The sequence below is a fragment of the Epinephelus fuscoguttatus genome, linkage group LG17 (genome assembly GCF_011397635.1).
Source record: "Epinephelus fuscoguttatus linkage group LG17, E.fuscoguttatus.final_Chr_v1".
NCBI lineage: Eukaryota > Metazoa > Chordata > Actinopteri > Perciformes > Serranidae > Epinephelus > Epinephelus fuscoguttatus.
In genome coordinates, this window is record NC_064768.1 from 5,680,286 (window position 1) to 5,693,074 (window position 12,789).

The window sequence follows — 12,789 nt, forward strand, 5'->3', positions numbered from 1 at the left end:
TATTAAACTCATTGTTCCGAAGTCCGTTCCGAAATCATCAAGATGCCCTGTGGTTAAGGTCTGGTTAGATTTAGGCACAAAAACCACTTGGTTAGGGGTCAGGAAAAGATCATGGTGTGGGTTAAAATGAAAAAGAAAGTGGCAAACACATAAGCCGTGAGCCTGCTCTGCCTCAAGCCAGCGGACAGTCGGACTAATGGGATGTCGAACCAATGGGCTGTCGAACCAGTGACATGGACCTGTAATAGATGATACGTCATGTTTGTAGTCGACCAATGAAGATGAGTTTACATATCACCTTGGGTTCATCCTTCACCTTCTCAAAATTATCCCACACTTTGGATATCCTGCCTGACATGTTAACTAGCCTGTGGAATAACTGCCCTAGAAATCTGGGGCCATACACATGCCACATCTTTAACCACCTGGAAAACGGGAGGTCGGGTGCTGGACACTACTCTTCAAGAGTGTAGAAAATATCATCCCTAGAGAATTGTATTGGAGAGCTGGACAGTCATGCTAGCTGTTACCCTCACTTCCAGTCTGCATGCTAAGCTAAGCTAACTATGAGGTGACCCTAGCTCTGTACTGAATACACAGACATGAGATAAATATCAATTCATTCAATATCAATATCATTCATATCTCACAAAGAGTATGTCTATTTGTTAAACACAGACCCAGTGTTCCCCATGTTCTTTCATGACTCAACTGGTTTATGATGAAACAAGTAAGTTACCATTTAGTCACCAGGTTAGCACATTGGCTGTGGTGTTAGCATGTGAGGAAACCAACTGTCCCAGTTCAGTCAGAAACTCATTTACTCTACGACTTCTGTTTATTTTCTCTCTCTCTCTCTCTCTCTCTCTCTCTCTCTCTCTCTCTCTCTCTCTCTCTCACACACACACACACACACACACACACACACACACACACACACATACACACACAGCATTATTACAGGTCTGTGGTCTCTGCACAGCTGCTTGTCATAAAACATGATGTTCAAGTGAAGGAGGGGAAACAGTCAGTCTGAAAATATGAACATACATGTAGATACAGACATGCTGACTTCACTGGGATGTAGTCCAAACATCACAAAAAGTGTTTCCTCTGAGATGTAACAGTTGTTTTATGGATAAAAGTAGACACAGACTAAATGAATAAATGGTGATGTTTGGAGTGATTAGGAGACTCACTTACATTAAACAGCATATTTACGTATGTTGTGTTTTCTTCCACACCCTTTTCATTCATGTTTTATTTTCATAAGTCTCTTGTTAAGATTTGAGCTTCTTTAAGTAAAACTAGACTATAATGTCACATATTGATAAATAAAATAATCTGTTTTTTTTTTTTTTAAATAAAAATGATTCCAGTGTCTCACTGGAAATCAACACACCAACAAAATGTTTAACACATTGAGCCACTTTAAAATAAATTATTCATCAACTCACACAACAGATGAAGCAGCAGATTTATTCAGCCGTCATGAGAAACACGTTACATAACGAGGAATAAAGTCTATCTGTATTTCTGTTTCTCTGCAGAGGAGGAGGTTATATAACAAAACCAAACACAAGACAAAAACCAGAAATTACTAAATGTAATCATCAGTCACACATTAGACACAAAATATCACTGAAGATGTCCAGTAAAGACCGCTGGTGTTTTTAAGATCGTGAAAAAGATTTCGTCTGAGATTAATTTAGTTTACAGAAACTCCCTGATGTTCTTATGACACTCTTAAAACGTCTCTAAATCCTTCTGTTTACGCTTTAGTTTTAAAATAGTTGGAATGCTCTATAATAAAATCAGTAAGTGAATCGTTTTGTGACTTTTTATAGCTGAAGTCCTGGAAGATTATATTTTTTTATCTTGTGTGCACAAATCATTGTTGCACCAGATCCACAACATATTCACAAATGCTTTTAAGTTCTTTCCACATCTGGTACACATTTGATCTCTACAGCTGTTTGTAAAAGTTATTATCAAATGCTTCCCTGATTCATATGTGTTACACATTAGCGGTCCTCGAATAAGCACCCCTACTGGTTAGGTTAGGTTAGGTTAAGGAAAGGCATTGGTTGGGCTTCGTCATGTTACTTACTTCATGTAAAGTTACAGTACATACTTAAAGTAAGTTTAGGAAAAGTTGGGCATTGTCACGTCATGTACTTACTGTTGTGTTACGTACTTAAATCAAAGTTACGTAGGTTGGGTTTAGTAAATTTAAGTAGGTTAGGTTGAGGAGAAGAAACATGGTTGGGTATCGTCACATTACTCACTTAATGTAAAGCTACATAGGTTAGGTTTAGGAAAAGGTGGGGGTCATCACGTTACATATCTACTGTTAAGTTACGTACTTAAATTAAAGTTACATAGGTTAGGTGTAGGAAAAGGATTATGGTTGGGTGTCTTCATGTACTTAACGTAAAGTAAATTTAGGAAAAATTACGTACTTACTGTAAAGTTACGTACTTAAATTTAAGTTATGCTGGTTAGGTTTAGTAAAGTTACGTAGGTTAGGTTTAGAAAAAGTTGGACATCATCACGTTACGTACTTACTGTAAAGATACATTCTTAAATTTAAGTTAAGTAGCTAAGGCTTACTACTACTGCGCAGGTTGAGTTCAGGAAAAGAAACATGGTTGGTTACGTCACGTTACTTACTTTAAAAATATGTACTTAAAGTTACGTAGTTTGGGTTTAGTATAGTTACGTAGGCTAATGAAAAGGAAACATGGGTGTGATCACGTTATGTATGTCACATAAAGTTACATAGGTTAAGCCAATGAAAAGTCATAATGTTACTTAGCATTAAGTTATGCAGGTTAGGTTTAGAAAAGTGTGGTGTCTTTATGTTATATATTTATGAGATATAATATATTGTGTAAGTTATCATTTTGGCAACACAACATGTAAACAGGATCTTGTGGACAGAGGTTAAAAAAACCCTTCTGGACTTCATTCACTAAACCATGACTTTTACTACGATTTTTATTTTTTGTCACATTGCCCTCTGTAGCATTAGCATTAGCATTAGCCACCTAAAGCTGGATACGGGTTCATGTTTCTCATATCTCGCCTGTTAGCAGATTGTCATTGAAACAGCAGGAAGTTTCTTATTTTCTGATTTTTTTTCTCCACGTGTTTTCATGCTCACAGATTTCTAGACCACATACCAGGACCACAACCACAGCTGAACGTGAAAGACATCTGTCAATCACCCAAAAATACATTTAATTTCTTCTAAATGAAACACTAATTTACATTAAAATAAGTGTAATGATCTCCAGAAAGCTAAACCTGTTGTGTAAAAATATCACTGACTTTGTATTTATAGTGAAAAGTTGTGCTCAGCTGTGGAGGCTGCTGGTTGGTTGATATCACAGTAAAGTTTAATTGAAGCTCATCTGGATATAAGTGTCTCTGTGAAATGAATGTTAGCTGAAAATAAAATAATTCTTGTTTGACTTTTTATTCCTTAACTCCTGCAGGTTTTGACAGAGGCTCATGATCATTCATACAACACTAACTACGCAACATATATTCGAAAAAAAAAAAGAGATACAAACACAGCTCAATAAATCAACATCTTTGATGAACAACAAAAAGCATAGAAATAATTTGGTAATAAGAAAGTTCGACTTTATCAACACGATTCATATTCAGATCTTTGTCACCTCATCGTCTCTAAATCTTATTTCTGTTGGGGATTTCAGGGAAAGTGTGCTCCAGTGTTGGTGGACTGTAAACTGTGAGGGAAATCCCATGTGTGTGTGCGCGGAGGATGACAGGAACCATGGTTGTGATCAACAAAAGGAGCCAGACTTTGTTTTCCTGAGAGCTGCTCTGAGTTTCCAAGAATCAGAAGTGAAACGAGGCAGACTGAGTCAAGAGGTCAACAACAACACGGCCGACTTCAACCTGAAGACTCAAACTTAACTTAAGTTGACAACAACTGTGTTTCCATAAACGTAGTTTTAAAATATCGCATAGAAAAGATGAATGGAAATGGTGAGATTGGATAAAACTTCCAAAGTTTTCATGCAAGCTTGAGGTGGTTTTTGCATTTGTCGAAAAAAAGTTGATGCCATATGGGTCAGAAAGAGCCTTTGCTGAATAAGAGAACATTTAACTTTAAGTTCTCCCCACATATTTCCATAACAACAGAATTTTGTCTTTGTTTTCAGGCAGCATGAAACATGACCATGTCATGGGGGGCAGTAGCTCAGTCCATAGGAACTTGGGGACTTGGGTTGGGAACCGGAGGGTCGCCTGTCCGCATCAAATATGGAGCATGGACTGGTAGCTGGAGAGGTGCCAGTTCACCTCCTGGGCTTAAGATTCACTTGTAACGGGAACATGACCTGCGTTAGAGTGTTGCAGTTGTATTGTTCTGCTGTATGGACACTTTTACTGTTAGTAAACAGTATGATGTTGTTTAGTGGGCGGGGCTTAGCTGGAGGCAAAACAATTCTCCACAGACATTAGCTAGTGCTAGCTAGCAAGTTCTGTTGGCTTGTTTTAGACGGGAACTGCCCATTGGTCCGACATCCCATTGTTCCGACCATATTAAACTCATTGTTCCGAAGTCCGTTCCGAAATCATCATGATGCCCTGTGGTTAAGGTCTGGTTAGGTTTAGGCACAAAAACCACTTGGTTAGGGTCAGGAAAAGATCATGGTGTAGGTTAATGAAAAAGAAAGTGACAAACACATAAGCCGTGAGCCTGCTCTGCCTCAAGCCGGTTGCGGCGCACCATATGCCCGCCGCGAGCCGTTCAGCACTGCGGACAGTCGGACTAATGGGATGTCGAACCAATGGGCTGTCGAACCAATGACATGGACCCGTTTTAGACAATAGAGGAAGATGATGTGTCGGAGCGCACTCTGGCACAAACTGGACTGTTCATAAATTCAGAGTACGGTCTGAATGTACCATTTGCTTTTTCAGAGCACTGCACTCTCCGAGTGCCAGAGTGCTTTCTCAGCACTCTGGCAAGCCAGAGCAGCAGAGCGCCGAGCAGAGTGAATGTGTGATTAACTTAACTGTTGTTAATTCATATAGAAATAAAATGCTCCATTTTTTTCGACCAACAGGGCCAACTAGTGTAGAGACTGAATTTACCAACGCACCATGTCAGGTCACTCACTCTCCAGGGCCGCAAGTGTTACTTGAATAAGTAAACACTGACCAACGGGACCAGACTGGCCGACTCGTATGCTCTCACTCAGTGGATGGATGATGTCACAGGAAGCTTGTGGGTGATTACTATGCCAATCTTACAAAGGAGGACGACACTTAAACGGTTTCCTCCAGTTTGTTTTGCTATTGATGCTCATGTTATCTAATGTGCTAAAAACTTAGCGTTACAGAGAAACCCAATATTCCTCTTTATATATCCCCAATTTCTGATGAGGTGGACATGATAACCCTTAATATACATAACGTTATTCATCCCTACAACAGGAAATACTTTCTCCCTGACCTGATATGAAGTCTGCGCTGGACATGCAAGCTTTTTTTGATGATCGCCTCCGTCCAGTCCTTTCATCTTATCACATTTAACCAAATTTTTACTTTGTTTTTGCTGATGGACAGTGGCGGCTGGTTTTGAGCCATGACTCCTTCTATTCTGGCTCCCAATAACACAAGACCACATTTTAAGACTCCTACGCAGCCTACAGCCCTGTGGTGGAGAGGCAGGTTTTGCCTCCAGCTAATCAAATGACATTGTGACGTCAGCCCTAAAAGGGTCTATTGTTTAGATTTGAACCATATTGAAGCTGAAGGTTTTACAGTGAGGGTGTTACCACGAACACTACGGGTATCCATGTTATGTGTTTTCCATGTAACCATCAGATCCAGGTTTCAGAAAGTTAGAGATTCTAAAATCACAACTTCAGATAGGTATTAATTATTCATTTTTTACCTGTTTTATGTTGACCTGTCATATACTATCCCCGACCACCTGCTCACTTGCTCTGCATTTCACTGATTAGTCCAGCAGTTTAGATACGGGTCCATCTCCATCCGGTTATATGGTTCTCTCTTGTCTTCCTGATCAACTTGGTTTCGACCTGAGTAAACTCTTGTCTTTCCTGCCTCTCTGACACTCATGAAACGGAAGTAAACACCTGATACAGGTTTCGGATCAACTCAGTGTCTGACATGCTGAGGGATCAGGACACACCTGCAGATGATCAGAAATGCCGATGTGCCTGTACACACACTTGAAGTACTTCCATGTGTCTTTCCATGTCAGTGTTGGCTTTGTATGTTTCTACAAACCAAGGATACATTGCATTTGTTCATTATTATGTAGCAGAAAGATTGAAACATTTTGTCCCTTTACATTTCAACAACTCTGTGGTTAATGTGTAGTTAGGTATAGGCACAAAAACCACTTGGTTATGGTTAGGAGAAGATCATGATTTGACTTGAAACATCTATTTTGGGGGCATAATCCCTGCAGGAAACGCAGCGATCTTTCAGTAAAATTCAACCAATTTCGTAGCACTATCCCTGCTGGTTTGGTGGTTAAAAAGCTGCTGGGAAACAAAGTGATGACTCGCTAAATCACAACGGATTTTGCTGTTTGTTGGTCTTGAACAGTAGTCTGCAGCTTGGCAGACGTTTTGCCACCCACCACCTCGGAAGTCAGCTCATGCACTGTGTCACTTTAGAAACATTGGTATGATACACATGAAATGTGCAAATGTAACGTATTTGTGGTTTTGCAGAAAAGTACAATGCCAACTTTTTTTTTTTTTTTGGCAACTGGGCTAAAAATGTCCTTCACATCCAATCATGGCGTGTCAAAAGTTTGCTTCTTGTTCACACTGTCAGATTTCACTGGAGCTGTGTTTTAAATACAGCAGAAGAAGCTGGTAGCTCTGTTTGTAGCAGTCTCATGTGATTTTTATTTCTGGCTCCTTGTTTGTATCTGTTGTTCACTTAAATGGTATCAGCTGATCAAAAATGACTGAGAGTCACATGATGTAAAACCAGTATGATAATTGGTTGTTGTGGTTGACACATCTGTTACCATGGTGGAGTTTAACAGAGAGAGTCCCATAAACACACCACGCTGTCCTGAGGAAACTGAGACAAGCAGCAGCAGCTCACATTTTCCTTAAATAGAGGTTTTGGCTTCCTCGGGGAGGAAGTGGCTGGTTGCCACGGCGAGGAGGAACACCGTGAGTCAGCGGTTTCCATGGCACCCACTCCCGGGATAGTGTAGACAACAGCTGAGGGTTGAGTTACAGTTCGTGAGTGTTCGCAAATGTCGTCATCATCTTTTTTTGGCCTGACTTCTGAGTTTGACCTCTTTGATTTTTCATTTCTGCCTGTTTTATAATTTCTGGGACATATACAGTTATTGTAATGAATGAATGAATCAATCAGTTAACGCTTCCTTGGAATTGTTGAGATATATGTTTTGTCCAGTCGAATCAAACTGTGCTTAAGAGTCCAGTCTGGTGCGCAGCCCTGAAAATCACTGAGAATACTGAGGTCATGTTCACACTAATTTTTCTGGTAAGTTTAGGGTTAAATGACATATATAAAGTTTTCATTATACAACTGAATATTTTTGATTGTATTAAGGTTCATTTTGAGATATTTTTAGACTGAAACAGATAAAGTAGTAAAAGTTAGTAATATAAATCTTACAGAAAATGTAAAAGACCCTTTTAGTATACAGAATGATGTTTTTTGGTGGGCGTGTCACCTAGAGGCAAAAGAAGTCTCCACAGACATTAGCTAGCTCTAGCTAGCAAGTTCTGTTGACTTGTTTTAGACAATGGAGGACGATGATGCGTGTGTTGCATCCTGAAATACTCATTCTGTGTATTGTGAGTGTTGGAGTGTACTCTGGCACAAACTAGACCATAAATTTGGAGCACTGTCTGAATATACCGTTCAGTTATCCAGAGCACTGCACTCTGGGAGTAGCAGAGTGCTAACGTTAGTTTATGTGCTAAATTTTAGTGGCTAAAAAGTTAGCGTTAGTAAGTAATGTGAGTAATCCAATATTCCTCTTAATACTTCCCCAACTTCTGATGAGGTGGACATGATAACCCTTAATACTCATAAGGTTATTCATCCCTTCAACAACTTTTTCCCTAACCTGAAGTGATGATGGCCTCCATCCAGTCCTTTTGTCTTATCACATTTAACTTTAGTTGTCTTTGTTTTTGTTGACGGAGTAAATGCAGTGGCGGCTGGTTTTGAGCCATGACTCCTTCTATTCTGGCTCTCAATAATGCAACAAGACCACATTTTAAGACTCCTATGTAGCCTACAGCCCTGTGGTGAAGAGGCAGGTTTAGCCTTTAGCTAATAAAATGACATTGTGACATCAGCCCTAAAAGGGTCTATAGGAGTTTAATCTGTAAGTAAAATGTGCAGTTTTATGTTTGTTTAAATACACTTTTGGTTGGTGGCCTCTGCTTCACCCCATCTTACAACTGGGATTAAACGTTTTGGGGAATTTCAACTGCCATGCATTTAATGCATGACAGTTTAAATTCTACAATAATTAATTTCAGGGTGGCAGCTTCAAAGAAATTCTTTACTTAGCAAAGGATATTTAAGCTTTCCCATGACCTCTCTAATATTTGACATCTTCAGCTCAGTCCACACATCAAGAGACCCAAACTGAATCCCTGAAACAGAGGTGGAAAAACTCAGAAGGAAGACAAAATTTAAAAAAAAGGTGACATATGAGAAATCAAACAGAAAATCACATTAAAAAAAAAAAAAAAAAAAAAAACAGCAGAAAATTCAAAATAATGTCTGCTTAAAAATGTTCAAATTGTCAAAATATATGAAGCAGTTAAACACTCATAATCCCACCAGATGCAGCATGAAATGTTTTTAAACAGAAGTCCTGAAAAAGGTCTAAGCGTGCCACGTGAAGTTAAAAGTTTGTCTATTAACTTGTCTTGTTGGCGTAAGACCCGTTTAGGGCCTCATCCGCAGTTTAAGTAGTCAACTGAAAAGAAAGACAAATAACATCTTTGTATAAGTGGAAACTTTGACAAAAACATATCATTTTCTGATGGAAGTTTTGAATTGTGTTTCCTGTCCCCTGTGAGAGGGAAGCAACAATTATATTTAAACTGGTGGGGTATAAAGACCATATGACATCACACACACACACACACACACACACACAAGGGGGACTTTCCCATCTCTGAGAATAAGAGTCTTAAATCATTCAGCACCAGCAGTGAGGCTGTGTGGAGTGAAGCATCCTGGGAATTGAAGTCCAATGATGTCATCACTGAGGCCATGTGACCAATGAACAGAGGCAGGGCTTTGGAAACAAACAAACAAAATGTTTAATACTCCTGTTACAGAGCACAACTGAGCAGAGTAAAGCATCCTGGGAATCCTAGGACTACCACCAGCATGACGGTTTGAATAAAGGAACCTCCTGGATGGGAAAGTTTAGAGAAAACTTCCCTATGAATGCTTGGAAACGTAGTCTGTTTGTGACATTTTGTTTAAAGCACTTTGAAACCAGTTTTTCGTCCTTAAATACAGACATTCTGTCAAGGGGATTCTGGGAAATGGAGTCCAGTGATGTCATTGGTTGGTTTTATTTAATATTGACAGGGGAAACATCTTCATGTCAGCCCTCTAGTGGTGAAAACAAGTACAACACGTGGACATTAGTTCTTAAACTCCGATCCAAATTGTTTATATTTAAATCCAATAATAAAAATATCTCCTTATTGTCAGAGTTAAGCATGATGTGTACGTAAAGGGAGTTTTAAGGCATGCTGGGAGATGTAGTCCAAATCCTATAGCTGCCGCTTTATTGGATCTGAGACGTGGAAAAGCTCAGCAAGATTCTCCGTCTGGACTGGATGTTTTTTTAAAAGTGGCTACTGATTCTCAGTTTTGGCTTGTAGAAAATACTTTGCTGCAATAATACACATTTTTTAAATAAAGTTATAATCCTCAAAGGAGAGATTTGGCTGGTCAGGATCGCGATGGCGCCCCATGCAGGGTGGCTGACAGCACAGTGCTTTGAATGCCTGAGCCAGGTAGAAGGGGGGTCGCAGCCCATGGTCGGTGGTCAGATGTGGGAGAGGCTCATTCAGAGGAAAGAGAAGGTCCGTCAGCTGGTCTATGTCAGTTTAATACACTCCTGAAAAATAATAAACACACAAGATGGAGTCAGATATTGTACTGTGTAAAAAGTCAATACACTTCAGCCTGGTCTTGATGCGCCATGCACCCGACATACAATGCACCCGATGTACAATGCACCTGACGCACAATGCACACGATACACAATGCACCCAACGTACAATGCACCAGACGCACAATGCACTGGATGCACACTGCACCTGATATACAGTGCACCCGACGTACAATGTACTCGACGCACAATGCACCCAAAGCATGATGCACCTGACACACAATCAATCAATCAATCAATCAATCAATCAATTTTATTTATAAAGCCCAATATCACAAATCACAATTTGCCTCACAGGGCTTTACAGCATACGACATCCCTCTGTCCTTTGGATCCTCACAGCGGATAAGGAAAAACTCCCCAAAAAACCCTTTAACGGGGAAAAAAATGGTAGAAACCTCAGGAAGAGCAAGTGAGGAGGGATCCCTCTTCCAGGACGGACAGACATGCAATAGATGTCGCACAGAACAGATCAGCATCATACATTAACAGTAATCTGTATGACACAATGTGACAGAGAGAGAGAGACAGAGACAGAGAGAGATGCAGGACAGACGGTAATCACAGTAACTTACAACAACATTAATTAAAGTAATAATATTATAATAATAATTACGGATATCGTGGTACAATATGCTGAAAGTATATATTAATATATGATAGTATACATATGTGCCAATAATCATGTGTATAATAACAGTAGAAGTATGACTAATGATAACAGCAGCAGGAGGCACAACCATACACATCACACTATCCAGGCACCGCTGCGATATGAGTTAACCTGCGAGACAATGGAGCACAAAGGCTCGGGAGCAGAGGCCAAGTTAGTGACATGCAGTACAGCCGAGTTAGCAAAATGTAGTAACAGGACATGAGTGTTAGCGAAGACAGAGAGAGAGAGAGAGAGAGGAGGCAAGGTGCTCGATGTATTATAGGAGGTCCCCCGGCAGACTAGGCCTAAGTCAGCCTAAGTAGGGGCTGGTACAGGGCAAGCCTGAGCCAACCCTAACTATAAGCTTTATCAAAGAGGAAAGTCTTAAGTCTAGTCTTAAATGTGGAGACGGTGTCTGCCTCCCGGACCGTAACAGGAAGATGATTCCACAGGAGAGGAGCCTGATAGCTGAAGGCTCTGGCTCCTGATCTACTTTTGGAGACTTTAGGGACCACGAGTAACCCTGAGTTCTCAGAGCGGAGTGTTCTGGAGGGATAATAGGGCACTATGAGCTTTCTAAGATATGACGGAGCTTGACCATGTAGAGCTTTATAAGTTAACAGTAGGATTTTAAATTCAATTCTGGATTTTACAGGGAGCCAGTGCAGAGAAGCTAAAACAGGAGAAATACGATCACGTTTCTTAGTTCCTGTTAGTACACGTGCCGCTGCGTTCTGAATTAGCTGGAGAGTTTTTAGAGACTTATTAGAGCTACCTGATAATAGAGAGTTACAGTAATCCAGCCTAGAGGTAACAAAAGCATGGACCAATTTTTCTGCATCTTTTCGGGTCAGGATAGACCTAATTTTTGCAATATTACGCAGATGAAAATATGTAGTCCTGGAGGTTCGTTTTAAATGGGAATTAAAAGACAAATCTTGGTCAAATATTACTCCGAGGTTTCTTACGGTAGCGCTAGAGGCCAGAGCAATGCCATCTAGAGAAACTATATCATCAGATAAAGAGTCTCTGGGTTGTTTGGGGCCAAGAACAATAACTTCAGTTTTGTCTGAATTTAACATCAGGAAATTGGCGCTCATCCAGGTTTTTATGTCTTTAAGGCATTTTTGAAGTTTAGTTTACTGATCAGTTTCTTTTGGCTTTATCAATAAATACAACTGTGTATCATCCGCATAACAATGGAAATTTACAGAGTGATTTCTAATGATGTTACCTAAGGGAAGCATATATAGAGTGAATAGGATTGGTCTGAGCACAGAACCCTGTGGAACTCCAAAACAAACTTTAGTGTGTAGAGATGATTCATCATGAACATGAACGAACTGAAAACGATCAGATAAATAAGATTTAAACCAGCTTAGTGCAGAACCTTTTAGGCCAATTAAGTGATCCAGTCTCTGTAGCAGAATTTGATGGTCAATAGTGTCAAACGCCACACTAAGATCTAATAAAACAAGTACATAGACGAGTCCTTTGTCTGAAGCAATCAGAAGGTCATTTGTAATTTTAACTAGTGCTGTCTCAGTGCTATGATACACTCTGAATCCTGACTGAAATTCTTCAAATAAATTATTATCATGGGTAAAAAAATCACACAGCTGGTCTGCGACTACTTTCTCAAGGATCTTTGAAGGACATGGTATTAAATTCAATGTTGATGGAATCTTTGCCTTAAATTTTGCGACAGCACTATCTGATAAACATCTAGTATAGTAACTGTTGCTGAGTGGTGTGTAATCAAGTAAAAAGAAATCAAAAGTTATGAAATAATGGTCTGATAGAGAGGGATTCCATACGTTAGAACTAGATTGAGGGTATGGTTAAAACAGTGAGTGGGTTTATGTACACCCTGACTGAAGCCAATGGAGTCTAATAATGAGATCAATGCAGT

General features: G+C 39.8%; 1 protein-coding gene across 1 annotated transcript in view; it reads right to left on the bottom strand.

Annotated features, from left to right (window-relative positions):
• Positions 1 to 3,465: 3,465 nt before the first annotated feature.
• Positions 3,466 to 12,789, bottom strand: part of cdc42se1 (CDC42 small effector 1) — a 46,692-nt gene continuing 37,368 nt past the window's right edge. Inside the window, exon 5 of the mRNA XM_049601674.1 lies at positions 3,466 to 10,168. The gene's annotated coding sequence lies outside the window, so the exon portion shown is untranslated. The remainder of the gene's footprint in view (positions 10,169 to 12,789) is intronic.